This window comes from Plectrocnemia conspersa, unplaced genomic scaffold, assembly GCF_051122295.1.
Source record: "Plectrocnemia conspersa isolate PC_06_02 unplaced genomic scaffold, ASM5112229v1 ptg000002l, whole genome shotgun sequence".
In the NCBI taxonomy this organism is placed as follows: domain Eukaryota; kingdom Metazoa; phylum Arthropoda; class Insecta; order Trichoptera; family Polycentropodidae; genus Plectrocnemia; species Plectrocnemia conspersa.
Window position 1 is genome coordinate 11,897,876 of NW_028277166.1, and position 16,412 is coordinate 11,914,287.

The following is a 16,412-nucleotide window of genomic DNA, read 5'->3' on the forward strand; positions in this document are numbered from 1 at the left end:
CTTAAATTATTTTTTTGTTGTTAATGTTGTTTTTATAATGTTTTACAGCTAAGTTTGCCACTTAGCTCTTTAAATTATTTCTCTATGATTCAAGAAGCATTTATTTGAAATTTATCAAGTATATGATAAATATTTTTGCTTTTCGTGATTTGGAATTTATTGTTAAAATATATAATAAATTGAATACCAAATAATCTTACCATAATAATTCATATTTATACGTTATGAGTATCTATGAAAAATAATGAAATCTATAATTTTATACAAAAAACTAATACTTACAGTAATGTATTATTTCTAATACATTAACATCAGAAAAGTGTCAAAAAACGACTAATTATACAGAAAAAACTAATTCTCATAGCAATATTTTATTGTAAATTACTAATTTGTGTAGCATTTTCATACTAAAAATAATTCCTTATTTCACTAAATTTGAAAATGAGCTTAAATTAATAAGTCCAAAAAATATATTGAAATACGACTAATTTATATTACATATCTGTATGACTATTTTCGTTATTTTATCTTTGCAGCAAGCAAAAAATGCAAAATTGTTCTGTATGAAAAACAATGCCAAAAAACACTGTTTATGCTAAGAAAAAGCATAAATCAAATTTATTTATTCAACATAAATTCACAGCTCAATATTATTATTTTTTTCATCAAATTATTAAAACGCTATTATTAAAATATTTTATTTTAAATAGTTTCAAAAAGTCTTTGTTTATTTAGTTACAAAATATTTATGAAATACCTATTTGTGATAAAATTCTATGGGAAATTGAACCAACTGATTTAAAAAAATATGTGGATTTGTAACGTATTAAGTCTTATTTATTTCATAAATCATACAATTATAATTACCTAAACCACAATATTTAAAACGTGAAATGCTAAGTTCAAATATGTATACTTATAAATTAGTTAGAAATAAAATCAAATTGTTTTTGACTGATTTTTATAAAAAAAAATATAAATCTTTCGTTGGCTTAATGCGTTACAACGAAGTATACAATCAATAACTACTTACCAAATAATGAATAACGGACCGAAATAAATTAGTAACATTTTTTATTATTATAATTAACAATTAATATGTCACTATGAACGACATATTTTAAATATTTATTACGACATTCATCCGCGAGACTAGGGAAATCTAGGAAAAATTATAATAATATACTAATCACTAATTTTGCTCCCCTAGACATGAAAAAAAATGCAAATTGCTAGGATTTATATGGGATTAAAAATCATGGTAATAACAAAAATTGTCTATAAACATTTAAAAAAATATATTTATTCGTATCAAGAATCCAAAAAACTATTGCAAGCTGTAAATGCATTTGTACACCATACTACACGTATAATCCAGAGTTTAAAAAATATTTTACTACTGAAATAGATTAATTAACTATTTTTTTATTTTAAACAGTAAAAAATATTTTACATGTCCTTTTTGGTCGTTGCCTAATTTGATCTAAATTAAAATTAGACTTTTTTTAACTAAATAAAATATGTTCTCTGATAAATTAATAGTCATTCATTATTTTAGTATAAAAAATTGTTTTGTACGATTATTGTATGCTTGAAATAAAATATGTTGCACCATTAGTGATTGTACTTATCAGTACTTGTCAAACACCGATACACGCCTTTATCTAGCATTACCGGCTAGTTTGGTGATATTAATATTTTAACAATGTTTCAGCGTAACGAACTTTGTCATTATATGTGTATATGTTATCAATGTACAATGCAATCCAGTTTTATCATATTATTACAATAAATTATGCTTAGCTAATAATATAGGGTATGCCAAAAGTATAAAAGACAATTGTATTAATGTCCGTTAAAAGTATATTTTATAATGATAACGATCTATTTTTTATATCATATCTGCAATACAATTCTTAGAAAAACATCTATATAGTATGTATACGACAAGACTTAATTTTATTTATAGTTTATCGATATAATGGTTGACCTTGCAAGTATACAACCTACTTAAAGAATATTTTAGTTAATAGATACATAAACAAACTTCATAAATAAATTATATAGCATTTATTTCTATACTTATTTTTTAATATAGTATCGAATTTATCGCTATAAAAATCTGACAGCAAGATTCGCAAAGTGTATTTTAACTCTCGCGTTGTTTATAAAACGCATAAATCGTTAATTTCTTAAACAATTGCCTCAGTTTTTTATTCCTCCTTTAAGTTCACGACTTTCCTTTTGCACGCGAAAGAAAGAAAATAATCTAATTTCAGGCACAAAGTAACTTTGACTAAGCTGCTGCAGTATACGGATCCTAGCTAAAACGGTGTAGTCAACTGGGTTAAAAAAATCATTAATATTCACTATCTTGCATTTTAATTTTTAGTACATCTCTCACAAATAAAACTATATTATAGCTTTTTCTAATAAAATAATATACGGATAAACTTGACATAAATTAAATAAACTTGACTCTTACTAAAATAAATATAATATAATATACAGCTTTATATGTTCCTGTGTATAAAATATATGAAAATCTCTGAGCGAAGCTGTGCTTTAGCGCCCGGTCTTTTGTAATTTTTTCAACTTTATTTATCGCGTTCAAAGCTTTGTTTTGCGAAAAAACGTTAAAAGCGCATAAAACTCCGCTTAGGTACGTGTCATACTTTTTGTGTTATTCAGGTATTCCAGGTAAGTTATCGTGGATAGGTTTCGTGCCTAAGCTTCCGGTTTATCCATTGTGAAAGCAAATATTTTAAAACTGGAAAAATCTGAGCCTAATGTTATATACATTACATATACCGACTTTTGTAATATAATTATATTTTATTTAATCTAAATAACTCAATTTCAATTAATCGCTTTTACATTTTCTGGTAATAATAGTAAAAGCTTAGAGATAATTAATTATATAATATATAAAAATCAGCTAATTAATTATAATCACATTATAGAAACAAACGATTGATTATTTAATAAGCAGCCTCGTTTTGTATAAATTAATGTGAAACTTTTTCACCCTATATAATTAAATTGATTACAAAAATATTTTGCTTTTGATTAAAGCACCCAGAAGCTAAGTTTTTATTTTTTTACCAAGCTTTTCTTTCGCATTCTAACTGTCGGAAATGAAGAGTTGAAATCAATTTAGTATTGCAAAATGAACATTTTTTTCAATCAACATTAAGATAAAATCTATGAATTCACACATTGCGAAATAGCAAAGCATTAAAGTTTATTTAAATGGAATCGTAGGGAAAATAAATTCGGAGTTTCCTTCTCCAAATCTTTCTATTTTTATTTTATATTATTAAATACATTTTGCAACAAACGAGCGAACTGAAATATCAAGAAGAACGAGCTTTTAATGTACCCGTGAACGTAAACGGAGGATCGCAAAGAATAGGCCCGAAATAACGTAGGGAAAATAAAAAATATATACACACATACATACATAAATATTTCCTTACTATGTCTACATTATATGGCGTACACAAAAAAATCTACCACGTACATAGGTATAACGTTTTCAATAAAATTCTCAACGTTCGTTGTTGACCTTTGACGTCATATTTTGTATATATAGGTAATGTTTGCAAAAAATACATTATGTTCGTGAAGCGTAAATGTAATCAGAATTGCTTTATATCAGGCATACAATAATAATATTGCCAAAAATCTAACCGTTCAGATATATGTATATTCGAAAATAAATTTCACATAATAAACATTTTAATTATGTATGTGAATATAAAAAATACGGATAAGCATCAATCTTAAAAAGTATCGAAAAATAAATTCTTTAAAGTTCATATTAAAATTCTCTTATATTGTGATTGATTGAATTGAATATCTGAATTGTAAATTATATATGATTGCTGGATAAAACTGATAGAACTCTGGAAAATCAGTCGTTATATTTTCGCGAGAAAATTTAATAATTCAGGCATCCATTAGCAGAACGACATTGTAAAATTTATTTGTATAATTTTATTTATAAAAACCAGCATTTTTTAAATTAAGATAAAAAGAGTAGATATGAAATGAGTTAAATGCTAAACTTTTGGGACTAACTTATCTTATGTATGCTATAAAAAGCCTACGGCTAGTTTCACATAGGTTTTACGCCATTGTACCTAAAAATTACAGAATGACAAAGATAGTATCCGGAAATACCCTTTGATAAAAAAAAGTGTGAATATGTTTTATATATTACCTACCAAAAAAATATGTTTTAAATATGTTAAGTTACAACAAAAAATTTCATCTTATAAATTATCTATTAAATTGTTTTATATACTTTATACGTACATATAAATTACACCCACAAATGAAATATATTTTATATATATTAAAATGACTTGCTAACATTACGATGTATTTATTTTTAGTAACACGCAAGACAAGATATATTTTTTGAGTAGCTATATTTCTTTATATTCGTCATTTATGACATGATATACGCGACTTATCTATCAAATAAAAAATAAAGCTCTCTCTCCTGAACCCAAGTCATAAATATAAAAACTTCGATTGAATATTGCCATCGGGCAAACGGTTATAGCCGCCTTTTTGAGGCGAGCTCTCTAGCTAATCTATTAGGGTTTCGATTCGGATTCCTGTCGCGGTTCGACTGCTTTCTAAGCTCCGAGAAGATATTAAGCACTGAACCTTACAAACAGAGACTTCAATATATGCAGCTTAAAGGTGGTAATCAAAAACTTTCAATTCAAAAAATAAATCATGGTTCTAGTAGTTTCATCTTGGTGTGTTTTAGATGTCTTGTCATAATTTAAAGTTCTTCAAATAATAACATTTTTTTCCAAGCATATTTTGGCGTTGATTAATTATTTTCCGACCAGCATTATGTGTAAGTCAGTGACGAATAACTGAAAGACCTGGATTCAAATCCTATATGGACTCTAGTGTGTTAGTTTAATTTCTATCAAGTTTAAGAGCTTATATAATTTTATTTTAATCATTCATTACAAATATCGTGATAAAGTATTAAAATAAAATCGAGCTTCAGGAAAATGTCATGTTTCTGATCTCATTCACCATTAGAATATTCCCACAGTTTTAGAGAGTAAGTTATAGCTAAAGATTTTAAAATCATTTTAAAGAGCAAATGGATGCTTTCACTATTTTCAATATTTTTACGAAAAAAATAATCCAGAAAGCCTAGAAAATATATAAAATTGTAAAATGGCATTTAGTTATTTTTGGAATTGAATCCTAAACATTATTTATTTTCTATCATGTCTAAAAAAAAGACTTTATGTAAAAAATATATTAACCAACGTATTACATCAGATTATGTTTTATCAAGGTGTTTAATTTAGTTAAACTAAGTTAGGTTAAAGTATTTTAGTTCATCTTTTAAATAAATGTTTAGTGTTAAAGTTATTGATTTAAGATTGGCTAGAATAATTGAATTAAGTAGTATTTTATCTTTTAAAATTAAATAAAGATCATGATAAATTTAGATTAATTATTTTAGATGCGATTTAATAGTATAAGACTTACTGTGTAACAATAGCAATCAAAAAAAAATTTTAAAAAAATTACAACATAGTGATTTTCCGATATTTTTTTATAATAAAAATAACATAAATTGAAATAAATGGATTTAAGAAATCTTTTTTAAGTAAAATACTAACATTGAATTAATTCATTGACAATATTTTATGCCATCTAGTGAAGATTGCTGTATTTTATTTCTGCATCGCACTTCTAGTATATAGAGTTATCGATATATTCGATTTTTTTTTAACTATTTGACTATCAAATAGTCAACGTTAAATATTCGAATATACTAGCGAAGTTTTACAGAATTAAATAATACAGTTTATAGACACATTTATGTTGAAAATATAACCGTTAAAGTATCAAGTATATTTATTTTATTTTAAAAATAATAGAGCAATAGACGTTTCAATCTAATTAATACCAAATTTATTTTATGTATTTCACTTTCTGCATAAAAGACATTTCAATGTGTTCAGAAGTTTTACTGTAATAGAATACTTTAAGCTGACTTATTTGTATTGATTTAACTTTAGCTATTGAAAAAGTGCAAAGCTGCATAATATCCTCTTTGAAATAAGAGTAATTTCTGGAATTTCTGAGGTTATAATGTATATTTTCATATTATTTTGTTTGGCAGCTATTATTTTTAATAGCCATTATGTCTTATATTAATTGTTATAAATAACATGCAGATAAAAAACAAAAATGGTATATTTGAGCTTGTGGTGATTTAGCGGTACATAAAAGAAAAAATGATCCCCTTTGATATTATGCAATAAACAAAGACCTAATACACAAATGTGTTTTTAAAGTTAATCGGTACATGGAATTTGCGAAACGAAAATGTAAAACATTTTACCATGAATATCAACGAATACTTCGCATAATCGAACAACGAATAGTTCAAAAACGGTCAAATATATTCTGTATTAAAATATCCGAATAATCGGATTAGATTTTAATTATTAATATTGATATTTATCTGTGAAATTATGAAAAAATATAAACATCTATTTAAAGAAATCGAATAACATTGATGTTAAAATAATCCGCAGTACTTAACACATCTTCAAATAAATTATGTAACTTTTTTTTAATAATCAATCATATTAATTGTCGTACATTGTATTAGGTTATGCAAATGTTTATTTTGTCTTTATGTAAGTTTCCGCTATTCAACTTCTACTCATAATAAAAACATAGGCGTTGGACAATCTGGCTTTATCCGTCACATAAAAACAAAAGATACAAACAAGAAAAGGGTATGTGTATAATGTACACTCTCGGAAAAAGACACCTTCGCGACCCTTGTCTCGTTTTCGCGTTTCCCGTAAAAACATTAATCTCACACAAATTAACCGCTTCGTGTCGGATGATGCGGGATTAGGTCGCGATTCGCGTGTACCTTGTTGCGAAATAATCCGACATTACCGAATTTCTTAACATTGTAATTAAGGTGCGAGATAGTACACACATACACATTTGTTGTACACCCACCAAAGCTTTTAAGTGTATGCGCGCGGAAATTATTTGCGGGATGTTCGGAAAGTTGGGCTCCGGAAGTTCGGGCCTAGGAGACATCTAATGTGCTCGGGCGGTAATTACTCAAGTTTAAACACCCAAGGTGCCTATGCCTAATCCGTGTTATTCGGAAACTATCCGCGAACTTTACCTTTTGTTCGAATCACTTCATTTGTTATGCCGCGTACGTTTGCTGGTCGGTTCCTCTTCGATGCCTATCCCCAGTGCGATACGTTCGGGTTAATCTCTCGAAGATTCAACCCGAAACATGAACTGAACGTTTATATTTACTTAATGACAAATGTTTCTATGTACTCAAACGCTTTGATGAAAACTTATTCATTTCAATATAACTGAGAATGTTCGTATTACGTAAGTTTGTAAATAAATACATAATTTAAAATAAAAGTTTCTTAACTAGATTTTGTCACCTGTATGTAATGTAAAAGCTTAATATAATATAATAAATGCAATACCAGCATATAATAGAGTTGGATGGTGACAGCCATCCAGCTCTATTATATGCTGGTATGTATATAAATATATCAGTATCTTCTATAGACTGTAAAATATTATCGTTTTTGCAATGAAACGAAAAAATTCAGTTAAATTATTCGGTCGCAGTTAATTTATTATTAGTTATTTCATTTATATGCAAATCCACACGCTGATACGGTTCTGATCTTTATGTTTATTAAATTCGTTTCAAACATTATTAGCTATTTTATATACAATAAATTCGATAAAATTGGGTATTTAAAATGTTTCATCAATTTTTCTGAATAAATTAATGGCAGCTAAAATTAATTCTAGTACTTTTAAAATGCTGAAATGGCGTTCTTCATAAAACTATATAATATAAATTATGCATTTTCCTTTGAACGCCCTCACTGATTAATAATTTGTACTTCATTGTGTTATGCACATTTTATAAAATTTAACAAGCTTAAGCTAAGTATTTAAAGATTTAATAATAATTAAATAATATTTTACATGCAATTAATTGATTTTTTGCAGTTTAATAAATTATTTCCAGTAAAAACCGAAAAAAAACGATGCTAATATATTTAAATATTCGAATACTTCATCCATTTTTATTCAATATTTTAATAGTTAAAATGCGATGCGATGTTAGAAGTTTTTCTGGACGATGTCTTAGCGATAATGTTGCATCAATATTCATTAGATTATGTTGGTTTTTTTTTCGACAGTCTTTGTTTTTTGGTTCAGTTTAAATCTTGTTCTTCTATAGTGTCGCGGTGTCTTTACAACAACTGGGTTCGAATCCCATATTAAACCCTAAACATTTGAATCGTCCTGGAGGTCGAAATCAGTCATTATTATGTAATTATAATTTCGATCGATAATCACAGATAAGTTTTCCCTATATGTTACTATCCCATGGATAAATATCATATTAAATGATAAAAATAAAATGAAATAAGCTCGTTTGCGTTTACCGTGTTATAATGCTAATTATTAAAAGGACTAATACGAGTTTGATTTTGTAAAGAAAAAAAGTTTAACTGTTTAAAAAAGATTCAGCCGTCTTATAAAAGTTTGTATGGCCGTCCGATCAATTTGATATAAAACTTGTTTTATGGCAAATTTTTTTTTTAATTTTAATACGATGCAGATTTTTACTTTAAACGTTTTTTACTAAGTACACTTGTATGTAGAATTTTATCCAGCAAAGTTATGAATTTTTAAGTTTTAAAATTTGCCACCATTTTGTAAAAAAAAGTGACATATTTTTATTTTTAAGTGATTATTATAGGGAGTAATACAAAGTCGATTTTATAAAGAGAAAAATGTAGTTTAACTATTTAGAGTAGAGGATTTAACCGTCTTATGAAAAATCGCAATCTCACAACACACTATATTGGGTAGGTTAATGTTTTCTCATTTATAATTTTATCCCAATGTGCCACACCAATATAAAAGCTTGGGTGACGTCCAGGAGTATTAAATTTTTGTGATCTATTTAGTTGAGTGTTTACCGGAAATAAAACTGGCGAGAGATTTTTTAAGATTTTTCTAAAATAGAAGAAGTGATTTTGTAAGGTATAAATATACGTAAATTTGGTTGTCAGTTTTTTTGGTTTTAGTATCTGCCATTGCTTAAACATATATTTCGGACTAAAAGCAGCGGTAAATATATGAATAAGGTTTACAATAACTTTTAACGAAAAATCTTTAAAAACTGTCTTTTGATAAAATCATATCAAAATGCTTTTCTTGCTAGATTTCGTTTTGCACTTCTCTTATGATGTAACTATAAATAAATTAGTAAACAAAAAAATATTAAGGTTATTTCCCATATAGTTTCATACAACAAGCATTCAACAGAAAATCTTTCGAACACAAATAACTTAGTTTATTCTTAAATTCATCATAATATACATAAATCTCCCCACTTTTTAGATGTTTTGATTTGTGGTGGCGTTAACAAGCTACTTGTAGATTATCTTGTTAGAAAGAAAACGTTACTCGTGGACGGCTGTCATTATTTTCGCAATGGTTTGAGGGCTTTTCTTTTCTTTCTTTCTTTTTCAAGGATCTTTATGACGGCTCTCATAATATTTTTCTCAATGACGCACTCTTAGGTTCGTATTAATGGCTCTTGATTTAATTGCTAATTACTCAATATTTTTTACTTAAATAACTTTATGAATCGCTACTTAAATCCTGCACCTGAATTTCATAAAAATATATATAATAAACTAAGAATAAAAATAATATAAATTTGCCTGTATAGTATTATTCCTTTAAGATACAATTCACAATTATACCCGACACAGTATTATTGAACGCACCACTAACTATTAGGGCAAGTTAAATTTTGCTATAATTAAGTAATGTTAGTTGAGTTTTATAGCACATTACACACAGTGTCCTGGCAATATTACCGAAAAATATTTATCACGGACAACAACCGGCAATAATCGACTAACTTTTGCCTTAAAACGTATATATACGTTCCATCCGGAACTACGCAATGTGGGTTATATATATATATATATTATTTAATATTGTTCCGGAGCAGGTTCAACTTTATGGCTTTCCCCGGGTTGATGAACGCAAGCTCCATCTTTAGGCCCTAGAAACGCGCGGCTCACACACACTAATAAAAACTCTACGCGGCTTATTTTCGCGAATAAAAGAGGGGACGCTAAACAAAGCGAGAATTTATTTGCAATAATTAATATTGTTTAATTATGGTCTCGTGAAACGAAAACAAATAAACGGAGTGTGGATGTGTGTGTATGTTTCCCGTATGTGGGCACACCCCGAACACCTGGGGTAGGTAGGGTTGGGGTCGAGGGTTGAACTTGCTAACATTCGCCAGGTGGGGGCTCCTTTATTGGAGCCCACAGCAAGGGACATATTGATTATAAATAAAGAAAAAAGGTTTATTTGAAACGTGCCCGCTCGCCATAGCGGGGAAGCCTTTGGAACGATTTAAACACACACAGACATGCTGACGTAGGCTTTTATAATTATTTCAATTGCGATGCGACATTAAAAATAGCACAAAACATATATGTGTATGCATTTATTTTATCATGAGTAGTATACATATATTATGCATTTATTTTATCACAATAATCTTGATAAAAATTGAGTATAATAATCTTAAATTTCTGTGATGTTGGGCTAGCTATTGAACACCCAATAATTATAAAATATGATAGGTTGAAATACGCTTAAAAAAATCAAGACTCGACTAAATCCACTTAATTCAAATAATCCAACATTGATGTGGATTTAAAATTCTTCTTTGTATAGTTAAATTATTAAATTGTTCTGTGTATATGCATTGAAATGATATTTAATCGAATTCGTCTTAAAAGTGTGAATAGTGGAAGCGTTGTGATTCAAGAGGTGTGTATTAGAATGATCATAGTGACATGAATAATGATTATAATAAATATATCAAAGATTAAATCTTTTTAAACAGATTTATTTTTAAAATATTTTTTAAGCAGACGGTTATTGACAGGTAGCAATTATACACAGATTGGTCCGCTGCGCTAGTATTTATTTAATTAATACAATAGCTACATAGTTATTGAATGTTATGAATGAGATCAGCGGATGAAGCCGCGCCGGCCGTTGCGTTCCCGTCGCGGTCGCCAGAAAAATCATGTAAACCTTACCGTTAACACATCACTTTTGATCCGGTTGTCAAAGTTCCGCCTAGTCTATGGCAAAATAAATCATTCTCCCACTAAATACGGTCTTAACATACAATATCAACGAGATTACTTTCGAGAGAAATTAGGAGTAATTTGCGTCAAATTAAAACATAGTTTTGAATTTTATTGATCTATACTGTTAACAAACTTTTAAGTAATATAAAACAATATTTTAGTCAATAATTAATGGTAAGCAAAATATAAAGTAAAATGGAAAATTAATCAATTTAAATTTTTTTAAGATTTTATATATATATATTAATTTATAGAATCGCTAATTTTATTACATTGAAAAAAAAATTATTTGTAATACAATTATTAATTAAAAGCAATTAAAGTCTATAAATATACCTTTATTTTGAAAATTTTAATTATATTCTTATAATATTGGAACCTCAAAAGAGAATAAGAAACAAGCAGTGTCTATTAATAAAAAAATTCTGTCTTAATTTCTAATTCATTGAGTTTAATAATTGTATAATGCAGTAATCTTAATAGTACTCAGTTTGTGTTATATAAACATATAAAAATCTAATGTTTCTCAAACATAATTATGATTTAATATGAACGTTTTTAATAACGTGGAGGCAAATTTCTACCTGGGCGCTACGAATCGTTTTATATTATAATTTTTATTAAATACATTTAATAATCTTCGTGTAAACAAAAAAGAGGATTAACGGTCGAAATTTTCATAACGGCGAGAGCAAACCGAGATCCAAAATGTAAATTTAACCGCTTTTTGCCTGATCTATTTAGGCTTAAATCGAAATTAAAATTGTACGTTATGTACACGCTATGGCGTTTTAACTTCCTATCGACAAATAATTTAAACATGCATCTTCAGAATTATTATTATTTTAAATAATAATAAATTAAAAACAGAAAGGCGCAGACACAACAGAGAACAAAGTTGTTTTAAACCTCGAAAACCGTATCATTTACATCCGACAAAACTTTTGCTTGGCCGCACTTGTACCAACTCCATTCAATAAAGTTGCTAAGTCCGACTTTACGCCATTTATACCTGAATGCATACCTTTGCCACGAAAACAAGCGTTTTTATTTTTGGTACGACAAATTTATTCTGAATCCTCTTATGCAGATAATAAATGTGTTTTTAAATTTGAAAGAATCTAAGTATAGTAAATATGATATAATATTTTATAGAAATATATCTATAAATATTTCTTTAAAATGTTTATTAAGAAGGCTATGTGCATTGAAAAACAATGTTATATGTATGAGTATAAAAGATCTAGGAACAATTATGTATCTTTAGCTAAGCTCCCCCAAAATGCGTATACTGTGCAAGTAATCGTGTTTTCCGGGCGTGCAAGCATAAAATATTGAATAGGGCTTATGCACCGATACGCCCTTTGACCACTTCGAAACCCTTGAGACCCCTTACCCTTTAATCATTAAGCTCAGTGTTCCGTCAGTTTAAAGGCTATGATGCAAACCTCTAATTAACTCTAGGGTAACGCCTTATATACAACGAATGGTTATCCGCAAGACGCTATCATTATCAATAATTAGCAGAAAGCTCGATGCGCGTTGGTACTGTTCGAAATAGCTTAATAATATTGATAATTCAAGGATAGGTTGGTTAAATTTGTAATTAAATTTGAGAGCATACCATTAGTTTATATAGTACAGTATACTCTTGATTATCTGGGCTAATACTGTGGAGAAAATGCACGGATAATTGAATACAGCTATCAATTTTTATTTGATTTTAAAATATTTATATTAAATTTACAATACACGTTATTACTTCTTATTCATTAGGAAATCTGTTTGTGAAATTTTTCAATAATTTATGAATATTGGTAGCAAAAATTTAAGAACTATTTTATCATTATATGTATTTGAATTCACTTTGGTCTTAGATAATTTTTCATTGCTTATATTTTAGTTAAATGCTAAGTCCATATAAGTAATTAATACATTTATTAGTAATTGTATAATTAATGTATGATCATCAAAAACTCATGTAAGGTGAGTTTAAAATATAATTCTAATTAATCAAACATTATTTTTAAGTATTATTGATTAAAAATAGTACAATTAAATTGTAACAAAACATATAATTTTTCTTTAGGCACATTATTTCAACACAAAAAGAGCATAAGAAAAAGCGGAAAGAAAAAGAGAGCGAATTTCACACGTCGTCCATTTTCACTATTGTACTATGTAGCCCGTTCCGGTGAAATATTACCTACTTCATGGCCGAGACGTGGCAAAGTACCCACTTTTTTAGTTTTTTTTTAAAGCAAGAGATTGAAATTAAATTTCACCGTCGTCGGCTTTGTTCTCCGACTGGCTGAAATGTCATCTGCAATTGTTAACCTATTTCAAAGTGACGCTTAAATTTTTTTCCAACCCTTTTTCATACATCCGTCGTATCGAATATGCAAAAGAGTACGTGTCCAAGACAATGGCCCGTCCCGTACCACTTAGCTGATTACCCAGCCGCAGTCTCGTGGTAAAGGTGAAGCAGACTATATATGTGCAGTATATTGTGCAGAAAATAATACTAGGCTTAAAGAGGTCCGTGTGTGTGTGTTTACTCAGCCGACGAAGCTCTGGAATGTTATTACTATAGGATGGCGGAAAAGTCATCGCCCTTTGAAAAACTATTTTGTATTATTTTTTTCTGACATTAATATTATACTTAATATAGTAAAATGCACTTTTTTTATTAAATAATGATTTCGATCCCTAAGGGTAAAATATTTTAAGTAGCAAACGTACTTTCAAGATATTTGCTTACTACCTATATTATTATAATTTGAACAAAAAAAAAGATACATGTAAAGTAAATAGTGAGACACCAGACTAAAACCAAATAAAATCTATTTTACAGTAAGCAGTCAATATATATCACGATGCACGACAAAGCTTAATCATTTATCGCAGTATTTATCTTTGAGAAAAGAAAAATCTATAAAAACCTAATCTTTGAAGATCAATACAAATCATATTTATATATTAATTATTAATTTCGATCGATAAAATAACACTAGGTTGCATATTTTTAAATATACTTTTTTTGTAATTATTTTTCAATTTACAAAAAAAACATTTACTCAAGTATATAAGTAGAAAAAAATTATATTGTATCGTCCTTTAGCTGATAAAAGGCTGTCGCTTCCATTAGGCGAAATGTCTCTTAGAAATCGATTCGGGCTCTATTTAATGTCGGCACGTTTCAAGAATATGGTTTCGATCCCATTAATACCACACCTTAGCGAAATTCGGTTTGACGTACTCTAATTTTCTAATGTATGTTTGCTTTTCGCCGACTCTAATTGTTGGGCGTTCTCCTTTCAGCGCTTTGAGAGCCGCAAAATAAATAAACATCTTAATAGAACCAAAGCGCCTGGGCTTTGAAGACTGTTCCAAAACACTTTAGATATTCTATAGTAGTTGTGCCTAATTTTCCGATACTTGAAAATTTGGCACAACTACTACAAAAAATTGAACCAAATATTTAGGCACCGCTAAAATAAATTAAAATTTTATGCACCGTATTTGCCTAATCTTAAAGTACGATCTCTTATGTGTGTGAAGCGATTGTATTCAAGCAACTTATGGTGCAAAATTATAAATTTAATATTTTAATAAAATGATTGTGATATCTTTTTTTACTGTGTGAAATAAGTACATTATTTATGAATATTTTATTAAATAAATTAGCAAGCATATTAATATCTTCTTAAATAAAAATATATATATTCTGACTATTTGCGAATTCAAGTATAGAGAAAAAGCGATCGTTGTACAAATTTTAATGGTACGTATATACCTGTATAAAAATAAAATTTTATTTGCTTTCATGATCGTTTCTCTCGTATTGAATTGCATCCTTTAACATTCAGCTATATATGATATTATGTTTTTATTGAAATAATATCGTTTGAATTTATTTTGTATATCAAAATGTCCTTATTTATTGATGTTATTGCGAAGGCAAAGGAAATTGATAAATAAAACCTCTTAAATTTGAAAAGCAAATAGCTCAATCAACCAACTGCATGCGCAGTATTAATGGATTTATTTTTATTTTTATTATACATATATGATCAACTCTGAAGTGCCTCGTTAATATATATATATTCTTTTACATAATATGTACCACCTAGCTTTTTTAATTATTTATCACGATATTCTTTCATTAGATTAGAAAAATCAATTAAACTTCCGAATTATAATTATATTATTATACTAATTCCGATCTTTTAGACACAATAGAAATTGAAAAACATATAGGTTCATATAGGATTCGAGCCCATGATCGATTATAACATTAGTCTATCATGCTGGTCAGATTAAAATTCTTCAGCAGAAAAATATAATATTTTACTTTTTGGATGATTTTACTGTAATATTTCACATTTGGACTGGAAATTTATTAACCAATCTGTTACTTTTTTCATGGAGCAATATTTTATTAAGTAAGTTAAATAAAAATTGCTGAAACTAAACTGTCTCATTTAAATAAATAAACTTTAATAATAATTTTAATTAAATTCCTAACATGTTATAATATAATTTTAGTGCCTAGTGGTTTCTTGTTTTCTAAAGTTGCATTGTTCTATGAATTCAACCTAGAACTTTTTTTTAATATTTATTTATATTTTATGAGATCGACAGACTTACAATAATTATTCTCTCATAAAATTTGTATTATAAATTACGGTAAAATATTTTATATATTTTATCCTAAATAAAATATCAGATTTCTTAAAATCGTGTTTCAGTGTTTAATAAATTCACTAATAACTAGGTAGTAAAGTAACGTTATTTATATTTATAACATAATTTTAGTTTTGGTTAAAATGTAAGCTTTCAGACAGTCAATAATAATACATTGTAAAAAAGAAAAAAATCATTAAATATTAAAATTACATAAATTATACAAACTGGACCAGCTCCTCGTAGCTGACGTTAAACATAGCAATGTGAAATAACAGCGTATTAAGGAGCCGAATGGCCACAGTCATAGGCGAGTCGGCTAGTACGAACGTCCTGGCTCTAATGAGCATCAAAAGAAGACGCGATCATACTTTTCGAAGATGTTCTGGAGCCCAAAACTGGAACACTTGATTGTTAAAATACCCTTTGGTAGTCTGAAGAAATGCTTAACGA

At 27.8% G+C, this 16,412-nt stretch overlaps 1 protein-coding gene across 1 annotated transcript in view; it reads left to right on the forward strand.

Moving 5' to 3' along the window:
* Positions 1-16,412, forward strand: part of Ggamma30A (guanine nucleotide-binding protein subunit gamma-e) — a 128,124-nt gene that overhangs the window by 18,613 nt on the left and 93,099 nt on the right. The window lies entirely within an intron of this gene.